At 40.6% G+C, this 19,932-nt stretch overlaps 1 pseudogene; it reads right to left on the bottom strand.

Annotated features, from left to right (window-relative positions):
- Positions 1 to 1,045: 1,045 nt before the first annotated feature.
- On the bottom strand, positions 1,046 to 17,122 carry LOC101272314 (tripartite motif-containing protein 60-like; annotated as a pseudogene).
- Between the last annotated feature and the right edge of the window lie 2,810 nt (positions 17,123 to 19,932).

Here is a 19,932-nt window from a genome sequence, read left to right as displayed (position 1 = left end):
GTATATAGTCCATGAAGGCAAATAGTTGCAAACACTGAAAATGTCTGGAGTGGACAGATGCTGTTTTTGCCCATCAGCATTCATATTCCCTCATTCTGGTAAGATCGCTCTGATTTTGTCGGATTACACCCAGCTCCTCCTCTCCATACAGTGATCGAATCCAAATTGGTCTAGTTAGAGTGAACTCTAGAACTAGAACATTTGAAGGCATGGCTTTTCCCCCACCTGCTGAACTTGGAGTTGAAAGGATATTATTCCAGAACTGCTGGTAGCTATCTTGCCAACAGAGGACAGCCTACCTAAGACTTTTCCTCTTTTGGTCTGGGGCAGTTTAAGTTTTGTGTTCCTTGCAACTGAAAGAGTCCTGAAAAATAAATTATCCAACAATAATGGATAAACTGAATAAACAGTGGCACATATATACCATGCAAGAATTGAAAATGATGTTGCACATATATATTTATTAACAAGCAATATGTTCATTTTAAATTAAAAAAAAGCAAATTTACGTATGCAATTTTTTTTAAATGCATGACTATATATCTACATTTAAAATGTCCTAAAAAATGATAACAAATGCTTATCATGGTTATTTCTGTGTGGTGAGACTATCAGTAAATATTCTTTTTTTTCTTTTACTAAACTGTATTTTCTGATTTTTCTTAAGTGAACCAGAAGTGCAGGGATATATTAAAACTCATAGTTAATGATCTTGAGTGTGTTAAAGGAATTTTATATTTTTGAACTTCAGAGTGAATTTGTTTTTAGACATATATATGAAAGCTAACAGTGAGTGTATTTTTTCTGCACTTTGTGACATTACACCAAATTTCTTCTTACTGTCAATAATCTGAATTAATATTTTTCATTCCAAATTATTCTTTTAGATAACATTTCATTACAAGTTAATGATCAGGACTCAGTTTTGCCATGTCTTCCCATACTGGTAACTTTCATGCTTATAAATTGGCTGAGTTGACAAAATACATTAGCCAGAGTTTATAGGTGAACAAAAAGAACAAACAAGTTTGCAAGGATAGTCTAATCACATCTGCAGAGTGGTTGTTCTTATGTCATGGCAAGATTCCCCTACCTCCCTCAGCAGATGTTTCAGTGTGGAAGCATGATCTGTAAATGTTACAAAGTTTTCACAGAGTTTTGTTAAAATGTCCATCTCTTCATCTTCCATCTGCCTAAGAATATCCTCTTGCTGATTCCGTAGAAACAGTCTAAATTGCTCACATTCAGAATTTATTTCTTCTCTCCTACATTTAACCTGGTTTCTCACGTTCAACTGACTGGCTGGCTTGCAGAGTTATCACTTTTTCAACTTGTTCCATATCACTCTTCAAGGGCTCAATGGTACATTCTAGAACTTTCCTGTGATGAGAGGCAGCTTTCATGATGGGGCAATTGTAGTGTTTCTGGTGTTGACTGGAGAAACAGCACTGTGTACATAAAACCTCTAGGTCCTTCCCACAAAAAAGGGTTAGAAACTGAGTGTGCTTCTCACACACAGAATTCTCTTCCTGCCCCTTCCATGTGCTCCTTCTGATCTGGAGTAAATTAGCAACTTCAGTCAAGTGACTGAGCTGGGTTTGCTTCTGATGTTCTTGTCTTCAAACCAAAAATGGCAGACAGAACAGGGGAAGGTATCACCTGGGTCCTTCCAAGTCATGTTGATGCATGAGCAACAGAAGCTGTGCCCACAGTTGATGGTTACTGGATCTTTCAAGTTATCCACACAGATGGGGTAGCTAGACACCTCTTGTGCCTGTACCAGGGCTCTCACGAACTCCACTGAGTTGAGAACAAAAGTGGTGGATAAGAATGCTCCCTGTGGCAAGGCCTGCCTCAAGCTCAAGACCCAGTGAGAAGTGGATATCCTCCCCCAGTGATAGCAGATTGAACAGTTTTATGTTTCACTGGACCGCCATACTGATGACAGCCACTGAAGTCATGTTCAGTCCCCTGTACCTACCTCAACTTCAAGGGCAAGGGAGATTCACTGCTTGTACCTCTATTGCAAATTAGCCCACCGAAATTTAACATTAATGAGTTTCTTCTACAAGTAAGTAGCCACAGGTTCAAGAAAGCAATCATTCCTATGGGGGAGAAAAGCTTTTAATTTCAAAATTTCCTAGACTGGCAATCACAATATAATAATTAATTCAGGCAGGAATCATCAATGACTGCAACTACTGTAAGGTAAAATTTCATGGGAAATAATATATTCACAAAATCTCAAAATATTATTCTAAGAATTATAGTTCATGTGTAGAGAGACAAAATAAGTGCCTTTATGATGTAGAGAATAGAGAACACCTCCTGACCAATGAATGGATAAATTGATGGCCTGCGATGGGAAGAAAAACAGCACATATGGAAGAGTTCTGCCCCCCCCCACCATTACCCAAATCTAATCACAGGGAAATAATCACTAAAATTGAAACCATGGAACATTCAATGGTCTTAAACACTGCATAAACAAGAATGACACTGAAAAAAATATGGGGGAGTGTTCTACATTAAAAGAGACTAAAGAAACAACTAAGAGAAATTCATGATCTTAAGCTTTGATTCTAGATAGGGAGAAAAACTGCTATAAAGTGGATATTATGGGACAACGGGGAAAATCGGAATATGCACTATTTTTTTTTTTGCTGTACGCGGGCCTCTCACTATTGTGGCCTCTCCCGCTGCGGAGAACAGGCTCCGGACGCGCAGGCTCAGCGGCCATGGCTCATAGGCCCAGCCGCTCCGCGGCATGTGGGATCCTCCCAAACCGGGGCACGAACCCGTGTCCCCTACATTGGCAGGCGGACTCTCAACCACTGCGCCACCAGGGAAGCCCGGAATATGCACTATTTATTAGATAAGGGTATCATAGTTAGCCTTCTTGAATTCTAAAATTACACTTTAGCTACATAAGAAAGTATTCTATTCTTAGGAAAGGCATGATGAAATACTTATAGATGAGGGGTCATGAACTTTGAATGTTATTCTGAAATACTACTTTACAAAAAGCGGGTGTCATGGTTTTGGTATGATGTGGGAGTGTGATGGCTATGACTATAAGACTTCATAGAGATGGAATAGTTCTCTATTTGGTGGTGGCTACATGAATCTGCATGTCATAAGTGTCACAGAACTATACGTACTCATTTGACCAATATCAAATTCTTGGTTTTCATATAATATTGTTAAGAAACATGGGAACGTAGACAGTGGGTCCATGGGACCCCTCTGTACTATCTTTAAAAGTTCCTTGAATCTATCATTATTTCAAAATATTAGTTTTAGAAAAATCACCTGCAGGCTCATCCAAATGGTTAACTTAAATGGAAGTGGTCTCACTCATTTTGTAGTACACTGGGATATAAATCACTATATCCCTTGCTTTTTCTACTCATTCACTGTTCTGTACATTTTGGGGGCAGTCCCCTACCTTGTGAGATATATGAGTGCAGTACAGAAGCCTAACCTAGACCAAGCCACCAACAGCTCTCCACTTGGTTATGGTACCACCCTTCTACCTGGTCAGCCTGCTTCCACTCTTGCTCCCTTGCATCCATTCCCACTCAGTAATCAAAATTTTCCATTGAATAGACAACTTATATCCTCTCTTCCCAGTGATTAAATTTTTCCAGTGTCTGAATGCACTTTAAAAGCTCAACTCCTCAACATGATATACAAAATCTTAAGTACTGATCCTGACTAGTCACTTTGAGGTTGAGTCCTATCTTTCTTTCTTCCTTGGTACACTGCAGCAAAAATTAACTGTTTTTGGTTGAATACGGTGATTACAAAATTTAATTAACAATCAAGTTAAGAAGAAAAAAGGGGAAATTTTATTCGAGCCAAACTGAGGATTATAACCTGGGAGACAGACTCACAGAAAGAATTGTTCCACCTGTTAGAAGTTGGAAAGCAAAGTCGTATACATTTTCAAGACAAAGGATCTTATATCAAAATGACATACTGATATTTTACATAAAGTTCATGAAGGATACATAGTCCAGGTAAGCATGTCCAAAGTGAGCAGCAAGTCACTATGACTCCTACAGAGTTGGGAAAGAATGTTATTCTTTTAAGAAGTTAAGTTGCTAGGGTCAGATGAACGGGAAAACAATTGATCTTTAAGGTTGAGCAGGCAGTCCCATCTTTGAGGAGCTCTGGTTTATGTGTAATGCAGAAGCACCCTGCACATTGGGGAGGGAGAGAGGTGGCCCAAACAAACACAGAAAGAGGATTTTATGTTTACATATTCTTGTCCTGCCTTAAAATATAAATTTTATTTCATCGATGCTGAGGTCATTGCTATGGAGTTAAGCATTCTCCGCAGGAATCTTTGTACACCTCTGTGTTTTCTTTCAGGTCTCCTCTCTCAAATGCTATCTCCTCGAGGAAACAGTTTCTACTCACATAGTTTGACTGTCTTCCTCTCCCTGCACTCTCTTGCTATCCCCTGTTTTCTTTCATAGAATGCAATCATAATCTAAAATTGTCTACTTCATGTGTGTGTTTGTTGGTTATTTTCTCTTTTGTCCATCAATAGTAAGATAAGTAGGTTCTTAGTCTACCTTGCTCATTGGCCTGTAGTAGATATTCAAGAAGGGTTTTTTATTAAAAAATAAATAATAATAATGAATACAAAATGAATAAACCCTAAAAAACATTAATATTAAAAATGTCAATGTTATATAAAAGACAGAAGTGGGGAGACTGTTCAATTACAAAAAATTAAAGAGAAGAGACAACCAAATCTAATCTGAATTTCTCTGGGAATAGAGAGAAAAAGTTATAAAGGACATTGTAGGTGCAACTGAGAATATTTATACATGAACTGGTATTAGATGGCCTGGTTGAAGGGCAGTCAGGGCCCTGCATTCTTGGCATACATAATAGACTTCAAAGGCCTATGTTGAAATTCCTCTCCCAGCACTAATTTCATAGTTGGTGTGAGGGTTTAACTGAGAATCAGTGACTGTGTGGAAGCCACTTACCACAGTGCCTGACGCACAGCAAACCTTACCAGAGAAGGGGACTCAAGCTCCTTCCACAAAGTCTCAACTCAACCCAGGGAAATGTAAGGAAAGGGTCACCTAGTCAAAGGGAATAATATTTATACAGATGAGACACTAACATAGAAGGGTTTCAGAAATACTGAGCCCTGCTAGATCAGAGGTAAAGGAGACAGGAGCTGTGAGTCAGTCTGTGTTTGAAAACCCACCTTCTACCAGCCCATTCCTACCATTCACACACACCATACAAACGCTGCTGTCCAAACACACACATGCGGATAACAGTGGCCAGAATATCTGGCAAGTAATTCCTACTCAGGGTAAGTGTTAGCTGGGGTGGGGTGAGGAGTGTGATTTACCTGTGGAAGAGGATTACCTGCATGTATATTCAGGAAGGCAGGCCATACACAGTCCAATTGGCTTAAGCTCCTTCAGGACCCTACGCCCAATGTTCTCCTAAAGTGAGCTGGATTATAATGGGCAAGGAGGGACGATAAAATGCATGACAAGTATATACAACCATATTTTATTAATTCTAAGATGCATATTTTTTTCACATTTTAATAATTCTGAAATAAGATAGTGTAGAAGTGATGAGTCAGAATGGGGTAATTTCCCCTTGGTTATAAGCACAAATCCAGCATTAAATGTGAAATCATGACAATTTTACTATGTTCAAGCATCATTTTATGTGAAATGTGAACAGCAGAAAAAGTTAAAAAATGGTGCCTGATAATGTGGGGGAGAAGGAAAAGGAATAGTGTACTGATGGTTGAGTAGCCACTATTTGAGAGAATAACTCTGCCTGGAAATTAGGCATGCCAGGACAGAATAAACCAGCCAGAGGTTTCTCTAACTTTTCCTTTTGAAAGTCTTCAAAACTACAGCAATATTGAAACAATAATGTAGTCAACCCCCTTATTCCCTTGCTTAGAGTGTCCAGTTTTTAAGATTTGGGCTGACCAGTATTTCTCACTACATGTGAGGGCAAGAGTGTGTATGAATATATACGTGTGTAGAATATATTATTTCGAACAGTTTAAATTACAGACATCACGTCAGTTTTCCCTTAAATACTTAAACTAATATTTCTTGAGAATATGGACAGTCTCCTTTTTTATTACAAAACTTTATTGTACCCAGTTTACGCTAATATACCTATACCATTGGGGCCATTTCTCAGGGTTGTGTTTGCAGAAAGCATCCTTGAAAGGGGAGGTAAAGTCTCCCTGTGGGACCAGAAACAGGCTTGCTATGAAAGGGGATCCCCCAAACTCAGGGATCTCTGAATGTGTTGCAAACCCACAGTGTGTACAGCATCCACGTGGCCCCTCCACATCACCTCTGTGGGACTTGGGAGGTATGGGGAACTGACACATCATGATGCTCATGCTTCTGGCTGTGCCAATAGTAAGAGTCCTCTGTCTCTGACCCTAGGAGTTTGTGTCATCTGGCACCAACTATGAAACATTAACAGGCTAACTTATTAACTTCCCAGTAGCATAAAACTCTAAACCATTAAGCACACTGTACTTCTTGTTACTTCTGTACCTAATAAATATATATTTAGTTTTTATCCCAGGTTCCTGACACAGGACTCTTAACAACCTTGAAATCTCCCTAGTGTTAAGAGGGTCTTTTGTATGCTAATGAGATGAGTGATGGCCAAGGACCCATAGACAGCACCAGAATGGAGGCAAGTCACCAGAAAGATCAAGGTACGATTAGAGTGTTGGAACTTTCAGTCCTAACCTGTGACTTCCTGGGGAGAGGCACTGGAGATTGAGGTAATCACCAATGACCAATGACTTAATAAACCATGTCAACATAGTGAAACCTCCATTAAAAAAATAAAACCAAGAAAACCCCCCTGAATGTTAGGGTTCAGAGAACTTCTGGGTTCTGATGAATATACCATGGTGTTTTGGGGATGACATGCAGTACCTAAGCCAAAACAGATGCTCAATAAGTGGCACTGTACAAAAAAGAGTTAAAAGAGCAGGCTTAAGACTGCTGTCCTTAGAAAGGCCTGCTTAAAAGTCTGGCCCTTGGGTCCTGTCTGGGAACCTGGATTTTGTAAGGGTTACCACCATTCCCTGATAATGGCTCACTGTGCTAAAGTGTAGGTACAAATGATGTGGTTTATGCTAACCACCAGTATTCCTTCTGGGAATCTGGAGATCTGATACATTCTAGGCAGAGGCTGGCTACATGACCTGTTCCCCCCAGATTTGGGGGCAACAAGCCTCTAAAGAGCTTCCCTGGTAACAACATTTCACACATGTTGTCACAACTTGTTGCTGGAGGTGTTAAGTGGGTCTGTGTGACTCTCCTGGGAGAGGATTCTTGGAAGTTTGCCTTGGTTTCCTGAGACTTCATCTCATGCATCTTTTCCCTTTGTTGATTTTGCTGTATCCATTCACTATAATCAATCACAGGTCTGAATATCCTTTACCCTGAGATTTCTGAGTCCTCCTAGTAATAGCTGTACCTAGGTCTCGGGGACTCCTAGACACAAGATCTTATACATTTTCAAAGTGAAAAAAGCTCTTAGAAATCTATCTCAACTGCCTAGATTTTTATTATATCATGTAACATTGTATTAAAGTATATATGATAGCACTATTTCAGTCTAAAAGCTACTATAAATTTTGGTACTGCTAAATCTTCAGTGAGAAGAAAAGGTGTTAACTGCTCATGGCAGTAGTTTGGCAAAGAAAGTTTGCATGCATCTAGTTTTGAAGGAGCTGTAAGGTATTAGTGCATTAAAATTCTTTTTTGTTATATTGTAATTAAAGGATAACAGAATATGCCACCCCAAAATATGCCCATTTGGCATAAGGATGATTTTGAGCAGACTATTTTGAGAAACTGTAGACACAGAAGCTCAGAAAACAGAGTAGAATTTAGGGAAATTTATATTAGAAAGGGAGACTGTACCTGGCAGTGCTCTATTTCCAGAGATCACTCATCTGCCTGACTTATTTGCATGGCAGAGCAAACTTTACCAACAATTTTCTCTACTCACCTTCCAGTGAATTGCCTTCCTCCCATTTGAAACCCAGGCCCCTATCCCTTTGCTCTTTGCAGTCTGGTATATAAGCCTCAGTTGCCAGGCTGCCTTTTGAGTCTCATTCCTTTATGGAGCTCCTACATGACCATATGTATTTAAAGTTGTTTTGTTTTTTCTCCTGTTAATCTTAATTATGGAAGGGCAGATGGGTGTCTCAACCAAGAACCTAGCAGAGTAGAGGGAAAAATATTTTTCCTCCTCTACGGTATAAAAAGAAATGTATAAAGTAATGAAAATGTGTCTTCTGACCTTCCAATCTAATGTTCATAAATAACACTGTCATGTCATGGATTCCTAATCCTTGTTTAAAATTCCATATTTTACAAATGTATTTTGGCTGATTAAATATATAAGGTTTTAAGAATATTGCCCAAGGCTATACAGGTAGTACATTACAAGTATGACTAAAGAAGATGGCAGAGCAGAAGGATGCAGAGTTTGTGTCTCCCCACAACTAGGGCACCAACCAGATGCTGGGGGGGACCTCGACACCCAAGGGGATATAGGAGGAACTCCCGAGTGACCGGGTAGGACATGGTGGGTAGTAAGCAAGAAGGAGGGGTGGAGGCCAGATGGAACTGGCGCCGTTGAGGGGTGGCTGGGAGAGGGAGGGCTTCCCACACCTGGAGGGACCCTCGGGGGTTTAGACGATCGGGGGGAATGCAGCTGGCATTTCCCCTGCCCAATCAGGTTTGGGGAAGCCTGCTGGGGTACTGGGGGTGTCCTCAACCCTCTGAGGCCCCCTCTGGCTGCAGAGATACTAGGGGCATAGAAGGGAGAGAGGGGGGAAAAACGGAGGAGGGGCAGATGGGGAGGGACCTTCTGGGATCTGAGGATGGTGGGGAGGGAAGGCATGGATGGCGTTTTCCCCACCCACTGGAGCCTGCTGGGTTCCTGGGCCTGATCATCCACATTCCAAGGCCTGAGGCACTTAAGGGCCCCTCCAGATGACCCTAAGCCCTGCCCCCCCACCCCTCAGGGTCTTTTCTGGCTAGGTCCTAAGCATAGGCCACCACCTACACCCCGCCTGTGCCAAAGCCCTGCCCCCCACATAAGCCCCATCCCCCATGGCCAAGTCCTTTTGCAGCTTTTTTTTTTCCCTCATTTTTGCTCTTGTGGTTCTGTTTTACCTTCTGGTCATATTTCATCTATATTTTTATTTTTTCTAACATATTTGTTAGTTTTCTAATTTTATTTTAATTTTTACTGTTTGTTATTGTTCTGCTCCTTTTTTTTTCTTTTTTCTTTTTTTTTTTTTGCTGCCCCACATGGGTTGTAGGATCTTGGTTCACAGGCAGGGCATAAAGCCTGAGCTCCTGTGGTGAGCTCCGAGTCTGAACCAATGGACAAACAGATAACCTCAGATCCCAAGGAATATTAATTAGAGTGAGGTCTCCTGGAGATCCTCATCTTGGCACCAAGACCCGGCTGTACCCAACAGCCTACAAACTCCATGCTGGAAGCCTCAGGCCAAACAACCAGTAAGACAAGAACACAGTCCACCCATCAAAAAAAAAAAAAAAAGAGACAACAAAAAAATATGTCACAGATGAAGGAGCAAGGTAAAAACCTACAAGACCAAATAAATGAAGAGGAAATACACAAGCTACCTGAAAAAGAATTCAGAGTAATGATAGTAAAGACAATCCAAAATCTCGGAAATAGCATGGAAGCACAGATCGAGAAAATACAAAAATGTTTAAAAAAGAAGAACTAAGGAACAAACAAACAGAGATAAACAACACAATAACTGAAATGAAAAATACACTAGAAGGAATCAATAAGAGAATAACTGAGGCAGAAGAATGAATAAGTGAGCTAGAAGACAGAATGGTGGGAAAAAATGCTGAGGAGCAGAACAAGGAAAAAAGAATAAAAAGAATTGAAGGCAATCTCAGAGACCTTGGGGACAGCACTAAAGGCACCAACATTCAAATTATAGGGATCCCGAAGAAGAAGAGAAAAAAAAAGGGTCTGAGAAAATATTAGAAGAGATTATAGTCGAAAACTTCCCTAACATGGGAAATGAAATAGCCCCCCAAGTCCAGGAAGCCCAGAGAGTCCGTACAGGATAAACCCTAGGAGAAAAACACCAAGACACATATTACTCAAACTAACAAAAATTAAATTCAAAGAAAAAATATTAAAAACAGCAAGGGAAAAGCAAAAAATAACATACAAGGGAATCCCCATAAGGTTATCAGCTGATTTTTCAGCAGAAACTCTGCAGGCCAGAAGGGAGTGGCAGGATATACTTAAAGTGATGAAAGAGAAAAACCTACAACCAAGATTACTTTACCCAACAAAGATCTCATTCAGATTCGTCAGAGAAATCAAAAGCTTTACAGATAAGTAACAGCTAAGAGAATTCAGCACCACCAAACCAGCTCTACAACAGATGCTAAAGGAATTTCTCTAGGCAGGAAACACAAGAGAAGAAAAGGACCTACAAAAACAAACCTAAAATAATTTAGAAAATGGTAATAGGAACATACATATCCATAATTACCTTAAGTGTAAATGGACAAAATGTCCCAAACGAAAGACACAGACTGGCTGAATGGATTCAAAAACAAGACCCATATATATGCTGTCTACAAGAGACCCACTTCAGACCTAGGGACACATACAGACTGAAAGTGGGGGAATGGACAAAGATATTCCATGCAAATGGAAATCAAAAGAAAGCTGGAGTAGCAATTCTCATATCAGATAAAGTAGACTTTAAAATAAAGAATGTTACAAGAGACAAGGAAGGACACTACATAATGATCAAGGGGTCAGTTCAAGAAAAAGATATAACAATTATAAATATTTATGCCCCTAACATAGGAGCACCTCAACACATAACACAAATGCTAACAACCATGTAAGGGGAAATCAACAGTAACACAGTAATTGTAGGGGGCACTAACACCCCACTTACACCAATGGACAGATCATCCAAACAGAAAATAAATAAGAAAATACAAGCTTTAAATGACAAAATAGACCAGATAGATTTAATTGATATTTATAGGACATTCTACCCAAAAGTAGCAGAATACATTTTCTTCTCAAGTGCACACAGAACATTCTCCAGGATAGATCACACCTTGGGTCACAAATCAAGCCTCAGAAAATGTAAGAAAATTGAAATCATATCAAGGATCTTTTCTGACCACAATGCTATGAAATTAGAAATCAATTACAGGAAAAAAAAACTATAAAAAACACAAATACATGGAGGCTAAACAGTGTGCTACTAAATAATCAAGATATTACTGAAGAAATCTAAGAGGAAATAAAAAAAATACATAGAAACAAATGACAATGAAAACATGGCAACCCAAATTCTATGGGATGCAGCAAAAGCAGTTCTAAGAGTGAAGTTTACAGCAATTCAATCTCACTTCAAGAGACAAGAAAAATCTCAAATAAACAATCTAATCCTACACCTAAAGCAACTAGAGAAAGAGAATAAAGAAAACCCAAAGTCAGTAGAAGGAAAGAAATCATAAAGATCAGAGCAGAAATAAATGAAATAGAAATGAAAAACAATAAAGATCAATAAACCTAAAAGTTGGTTCTTTGAGAAGATAAACAAAATTGATAAACCCTTAGCTAGACTCATCAAGAAAAAAACAGAGAGGAAGCAAATCAATAAAATTAGAAATGAAAAAAGAGAAATGACAACTGACACTGAAGAAATGCAAAGACTTATACGAGTCTACTATAAGCAACTATATGCTGATAAAATGGACAACCTGTAAGAAATGGACAAATTCTTGGAAAGGTACAATTTTTCAAGAGTGAACCAGGAAGAATTAGAAAATGTAAACAGACCTATCACAAGTAATGAAATTGAAACTGTAATTAAAATTCTTCCAAAAAACAAAATTCCAGGACCAGATGCCTTCACAGGCAAATTCTATCAAACTTTTAGAGAAGAGCTAAAACCTATCCTTCTAAAACTCTTGCAAAAAATTGCAGAGGAAGGAACACTCACAAATTCGTTCTATGAGGCCATCATGACCCTGATATGAAAATGAGACAAAGATATCACAAAAAAAGAAAATTACAGACCAATATCATTGATGAACATAGATGCAAAATTCTCAACAAAATATTAGCAAACAGACTCCAACAACACATCAAAAGGATCATACACCATGATCAAGTGGTATTTGTCCCAGGAATACAAGGATTCTTCAAAATATGCAAATCAATCAATGTGATATACCATGTCAACAAATTAAAGAATAAATCCACATGATCATCTCAATAGGTGCAGAGTAAGCTTTTGACAAAATTCAACAACCATTTATGATAAAAACTCTCCAGAAAATGGGCAAAGATGGAGCCTGCCTCAACATAATAAAGACTACATATGTCTAACCCACAGCAAATATTATTCTCAATGGTGAAAAATAGAAAGCATTTCCACTAAGATCAGGAACAAGATGTCCACCCTCACCACTGTCATTCAGTTTTGGAAGTCCTAGCCACAACAAGCAGAGAAGAAAAAGAAATAAAAGGAATCCAAATTGGCAAAGAAGAGGTAAAACTGTCACTGTTTGCAGATGACATGATACTATACATAGAAAATCCTAAAGATGCCACCAGAAAAATATTAGAACTAATCAATGAATTTGGTAAGGTTGCAGGATACAAAATTAATGCACAAAAATCTCCCATTTACCATTGCAACAAAAAGAATAAAATACCTAGGAATAAACCAAACTACGGAGGCAAAAGACCTGTACTCAGAAAACTATAAAACACTGATGAAAGAAATCATAGATGACATAAACAGATGGAGAAATATACCATGTTCTTGGATTGGAATAATAAATGTTGTGAAAATGAATATATAACCCAAAGCAATCTACAGATTCAATGCAATCCCTATCAAATTACCAATGGCATTCTTCACAGAATTAGAACAAAAAATCTTACAATTTGTATGGAAACACAAAAGACCCTGAATAGCCAAAGCAACCTTGCGAAAGAAAAACTGAGCTGGAGGAATCAGACTCCCCAACTTCAAACTATACTACAAAGCTACAGTAATCAAGACGGTATGGTACTGGCACAAAAAGAGACATATAGATCAATGGTACAGGGTACCACATCTGTCACACCCTAGCACATATGGTCACCTAATTTATGACAAAGGAGGCAAGAACATACAATGGAGCAAAGACAGACTCTTCAATAAGTGGTGCTACGAAAACTGGACAGCTACATGTTAAAGGATGAAATTAGAACACTACCTAACATGATACACAAAAATAAACTCAAAATGGATTAAAGATTTAAATTTAAGGGTGGACATTATAAAACTCTTAGAGGAAAACATAAGAAAAACACTCTTTGACATAAACCACAGCAAGATCTTTTTTGACTCACCTCCTAGAGTAATGAAAATAAAACCAAAAATAAACAAATGGGACATAACTAAACTTAAAAGCTTTTGCACAGCAAAGGAAACCATAAACAAGATGAAAAGACAACCAACAGAATGGGAGAAAATATTTGCAAATGAAGCAACAGAAAACAGATTAATCTTCAAAATATACAAACAGCTCATGGACCTCAATATCAAAAAAACAAACAACCCAATCAAAAAATGGGTGGAAGACCTAAATAGACATCTTACCAAGGAGGACACACAGAGGGCCAAGGGGCACATGAAAGGATGCTCAACACCACTAATTATTAAAGAAATAGAAGTCAAAACTACAATGAGGTATCACACCAGTCAGAATGGTCATCATCAAAATATCTACAAACAATAAATGCTGGAGAGGATGTGGAGAAAACAGAACCCTCCTCTACTGTTGGTGGGAAGGTAAACTGGTACAGCCACTATGGAGAACAGTATGGATGTTCCTTAAAAAACTAAAATTAGAACTACTATATGACCCAGCAACCCAACTACCAGGCATATACCCTGACTACCATAACTCAAAGGGACACATGTACCCAATATGCATTGCAGCACTATTTCCAATAGCCAGGACATGGAAACAACCTAAATGTCCAACAACAGATGAATGGATAAAGAAGATGTGGCACATGTATACAATGGAATATTACTCAGCCATAAAAAGGAAAGAAATTGGGTCACTTGTAGAGATGTGGATAGACCTAGAGTCTGTCATACAGAATGAAGTAAGCCAGAAAGAAAAAAAAAAAACAAATATCATATATTAATGCATATATGTGGAATCTAGAAAAAGGGTACAGATGAACCTATTTTCGGGCAGGAACAGAGATGCAGACATAAAGAATGGACATGTGGACACAGTGGGGGATGGGGAGGGTGAGACCAATTAAGAGATTGGGATTGATATATATACACTACCATGCATAAAATAGACAGCTAGTGGGAACATGCTATAAAGCACAGGAAGCTCACCTCAGTGCTCTGTGATGACCTAGATGGGTGGGATGGGGGTTGGGGTGGGAGGGAGGTCCAAGAAGGAGGGGATATATGGATACATGTAGCTGATTCACTTCATTGTTACAGCAGAAACTAACACAACATTGTGGCAATTATACTCCAATTAAAAAAAGACTAAAAATAAGAAAAAAGGGAATTCCCTGGTAGTCTAGGGTTTAGGACTCTACACTCTAACTGCCTGGGGCCCAGGTTCAATCCCTGGTCAGGGAACTAAAATCCCACAAGCTGTGTAGCACAGCCAAAAAAAAAAAAAAGACTGAAATTTCTGGAACCAGAAAGAAACATTCTATTGTTTCATAGAGAGTATTTCATTTAAATTAAGCAGGTGCCCTGGCGTTCCCACACATATTCCTAATGGGTTCTCCCCTCCCCCATACTTATCTCCCCAAACCCACCTTCCAGACTCAGGCCTTGGAGTGAAAAGAAGTTTTGGGGGACACTTTTCCAGTCCAGGCTACATACACAGGCCGACTATTCTGACTACCGTCTTCTACTCCATGCCGACCATCAATTCCATAACTCTACAGCACTCTACACTCAAATGTAATCCTCTTACTCTCCAATGTTCATTACCGTTAAAACAGTGAGATCCTGAGGATGAGGCCCTCCGGCCCCTCTGCTCGCCCTGCCACCACACATCTGTCACGCCACAAACCCACTTAAGATTTTACATTTATTTTTTGTCAGCCATTGGTTAATGACACTAGAGTGTATGGTTCATGGTCTGAATTCTTTGCTATTTTTCCTCAAAACTGATTATCTACTCCATTCTTATGGCTGTTGAAAAGCTCGGCTAGCGTGCGCTCAATAAACATCAGGCTAAGAAATTAAACCTGTGGCGGATTGCCAGCTCTCAAGATTCGACCTGTGACTTTTCTTAAGAGACCACTAAGTCTGGCGCCAGGAGATGCCCAGAAAGCCCCCTGCTCAGCTAAGCTCCCTCCGCCCTTCCTCAGGGCCCTCCCGGCTCACCTGGATCAGGTGGCTCAGCCCTCTCAGGCCCGAGGCTCTGAGGAGTCTGGAGGCTCCAGGGCAAGGCTCACACCTCTGGCCCCTAAGAGACCAGTCCCTGGAAACACTCTCTGGGCCACGGTGATGGGTGGGTGCACTGGAAGTGGGCGCGGATGGGCCTGCGCATGCTCAATGTCTAAGGGTGGGGACCCGGAAGAGCCTGAGCAAGATGGTGGGGAGGGGTCGTTTCCCAGGTGACCGGGCAGTCATTGGCTTCTGCTGATCCTCTAATTCCGGAGCAACATTTTCACGTTATTAGTGCTTTGAGGTTGGTTTGAAAAGCTTCACCACCGCGTCTTCTTCCTTCCCTGCACAGTAGAGGAGTGAAGAGCACAGCTCCAAAGGCTTCAGGTGGGCTGGCGTCACAGGGTGCAGTGGGCGAGGGGTAGTTTTGTTTCTGAAACCTAAGAACAATCAGTCACCTCTTTGGATCAGTTGCTTCTGGGTGGGTGAAGATTACGCCTGGCCTCCCCGAGGAAGTAACTTTTTTTTGTTTTTTTGTTTTTGTTTATTACTGTTTATTACAAGGATGTTCCCTGAACACAGGGAGAAAATAGAACATACACATTGTCTTCTAAGGGGGTTCAGTACTCATCTTCAACTAGACTTATTGTAAGTGATTTTGAAAGAGGTCCAATAGAGAAATCGGGCTTAAGTTTTTCTGTAAAAATGTCACTGAATAAATATAAAGGAGATCTCTTTTTCAAATTACAAAAAGAAATTTCTCCCAACTCATAGTCCAGAAAAACGCCAATCCGACATGGGTTTCCTGAATCCCCTGTGTTAGGTGCACTACCCCAGAGCTGCATTTGCCAGGAGCCATTGCTTGGGGATGGTGATATAGGAGCATTTCTGGGGAAAGATTCTTTACACATACCTAAGGAGCAGTCACCTAGGCCTCTTCTACCTGCCAAAAATGCCTGCCAGCATCAAATCCCTCAGAACTCAGGACTTCTAGGTGAGAAGTAAATGCCTCGGGATTAAGAACACAGTTTGGTTCCATCCTTCGAAATGTTGCAGTTTTCCTGTCTTGTGAAACTTTGAGACTGTGGTGAGCAGTTTCAGCATCTAGTGTGAGATGTACCTGAAATGTGCAGATCATTTTGTGGAGGCCAAAATATTGTGGGGGGAGAGTGAAAACCTCCTTCTTTAATTTGTAGGAAAAGGCTGCCGGGCTCTTTAGGTTTCCATATGTGCTGTGGATCCTTTCAATGCCTGTCAGTAAATCCAGGTCAGGTTGCAACACTTATTTATTTCACCAAGTAGATTTTTCAACGTGGATCTGTGGCCCGATATTTGGTGTTTTTTTTCAATTATTTTATCTTGAACATCCTTCTCTTCACTTAGTAACCTAACGTGAGTTTCAACATGCTCTGTTCCCAAGAAATGCTTAATGCATTCAACTTCGGAGTGCAATTCCCTCCTTTGATTGTTCACCTTCCGCACCAACTCAAACGATTTTGAGGCTTGCATTTCTAATGACTTTTCAGCATCTTCAAGCTGCTTTTTCAGGGGCTCAATGTGGACTTTGTGCCTCCTCCTGTGACAGGCTGCAGCCTGCTCCATGGGTGCCAGGGGGTGATCGCGGTGGTCAGAGGAGAGACCCTGCACTGAACACACAGCAGCTCCAGGTCCTTCTCACACAACAGGCTCAGAACCTGCCTGTGCTTCTCGCACGGGGGTTTCTCTTTCTGCCATTTCCTCTTTTCCTCTGTGCTGGGAAGCTGCTTCACAAAATCAATCATGAGACATAACTGAGTGTTCCTTCCAAAGCCCTTGTCAGGGCAGGGCTGGAGACAGACATGACAGGGGAAGATGTCGTGGAGACCCTCCCAGCACTGTTAAATGCAGGGGTGACAGGAGTTGTGCCCAGTCAGTGGTCACTGTGTCTCTCAAGTAATCCAGGCAGATGGGGCAGCTGGCCTCTGCTTGGAGCTGTGCCAGGGAAGATGCCAGGGCCATTGTGCAGGGAGGGTTTCTGTCTGAGGAGACTCCCTTCAGAGAAACCTGGCTCTCCAGGGGTGGGGACAAGTGAGAACCATCTGACCCTTCAGCCTTCTCTCTGCTCCTTCACGGCTGCCAGTAGGTTTGCCAGGATCTGCAGGGAGCTGTGGCCACTCAGGCCTATTTCTACCCCTTCCCTTCAACCCTACAGCAGCCGCCAGGAGGACTGAGAGCCCCAGTCAGTCTCTGCTTCCTTTGGCACTTCTGTCCCTTTTACTTAATGGGCTGAAAGCGAGCTTTCTAGGTGGTCCTCTTCTTCACAGAGAGCCACTGCTCCCAGTAGTGACGAAAATCAACAGCACAGGGACAAAATCGGCAAAATCCAGGTGTGGGCAACTCTATGGCACAACTCACCAGCTCCTTCAAGAAACTGATAACAAGAGGGAAAAGAATGTATATTACAGAAATAAAGAGCATGTATATAATCAACAATATTTGACCAAGCTTTTTTTTGGATTCTAATACATAAATTTCCAAACAAAATCTAATTGTAATCAGTTGGGATTGTGGGTCTCTGATGATTTTTTTTTTTTTTTTTTTTTAACGGTACGAACGGCTTTTATTGTTTGCAACGGGAAGTGGAAGAGGAGGGGATGCGACAGCTCCGGCTCCTGGGGCGGCTCCACAGACGCGGTCGCTGTCCTCGGAAAGCTCTGATGATGTTTTTATAGGTTACTTAATGTGATTTTATTAATGAAAAGAGATCCATTTACATATAAACCCTATGATATCTAGGTTTGCTTCCCTGTGATGAGGAGCAGGGATGGCTGGGGGCATCACTCGCTGGATGTGTACGTGGGATGTTGTGGGCTGAACTGTGTGCCCCCACGGTTCATAAGTTGAAGCTTAACTCCCAGTACATCAGAATGGGACCCTATATGGTAATAAAGTCTGTAATGTGCTGATTAAGGTAAAATGAGGCTGCTGGGGAGAGGCCCTTATGCAACATTGACAGATGTCCTTAGAAGGGGAAGAGACATCAGGGATGGGCACCCACAGAGGAAAGGCCATGTGAGGTCACAGCCAGGAGGAGGCCACCTGGGAGAGAGGCCTCAGGAGAAAGTGAACCTGCTGACCCTTTGATATTCAACTTCCAGTCTCCAGACCTGGGACAGAGTTTCTGTTGCTGAAGTCACCCTGATGTGTGGTGTTTTGTTGTGGCAGCCCTTGGCAACTGATACATTATGTTTGTTCTACTATTTTTCTATTAATTTACAAGCTTAACATGTTCTATGTAAAAACTCTTTTCACAAGGCTGACCAATGTTCTCAGTGTGCTTCTGCCCCAGCCAGGCCACGCCAGCTTCTCTCTTCCTTCTTTGAGCCACAACTCTCCCTCTCCCTCCATCCTAAAGTGTCCACATCCCTTCAGTCTCTATCTCCAGGGGAAGTTTAGAGATTACAGCAGACTCAAAAGGCGTACCAACCTGGGAATGTAAGTTGGAGTAGCCAATATGCAAAACAGCATGGAGTTTCCTCAGAAAAACTAAAACTGGAAGTGCCATATGATCCAGCAATGTCTCTCCTAGGCACATATTGTACAAAACTATAATTCAAAGTGACACATGTATCCCTATTTTCATAACAGCGCTATTCACAATCTCCAAAACATGGAAGAAACTGAAATGTCCATCAACAGAGGAATGGATAAAGAAGATGTAGCACATGTATACAGTGGAACGCTACTCATCCATTAAAAAGAATAAAATAATGCCTTTTGCAGCAACATGGATGGAACTTGAGATTATCATACTAAGTAGGTCAGAAAGAGAAAGACAAATGCCATATAATATCACTTACATGTATAATCTAAAATATGACACAAATTAACCTACCTACCTCTGAAACAGAAACAGACTCACAGACATACAGAACAGACTTGTGGTTCTAAAGGGGGAGGGAGGGGGTGGCAGAGGGACAGAGTGGGAGTTTGGGGTTAGCAGATGCAAACTATTAGATATGGAATGGATAAACAACAAGGTCCTACTGTACAGCACAAGGAAATATATTCAATATCCTGTTATAAACCATAATGGAAAAGAATATGAAAAAGAATATATATATATATAATGTGAATTACTCTGCTATACAGCTGAAATTAACAAAATATTGTAAATCAGCTCTACTTCAATTAAAAAAATATGACGTACCACCATTACAAGTAATTGATGTGAGTTGGCTGCAAGTTCAAACACATGAAAATAATACTATTATTTTGAGACAGGAAGACAAGAGCACAGCCATTCTAGAAAAAGACCTAGGAATGGCCTTGGGCAAAACAGGCACTGCAGGCTAAAGAACAAACTCCCTGGGGTCTGATTCCCAAAAGGAGGAAAAAAAAAAAGAAGAAACAGGGCTTAAAAGATTGACCTT

Source organism: Orcinus orca, chromosome 4 (genome assembly GCF_937001465.1).
Source record: "Orcinus orca chromosome 4, mOrcOrc1.1, whole genome shotgun sequence".
Lineage (NCBI taxonomy): Eukaryota > Metazoa > Chordata > Mammalia > Artiodactyla > Delphinidae > Orcinus > Orcinus orca.
This window is presented reverse-complemented; position numbering and strand designations above follow the sequence as displayed.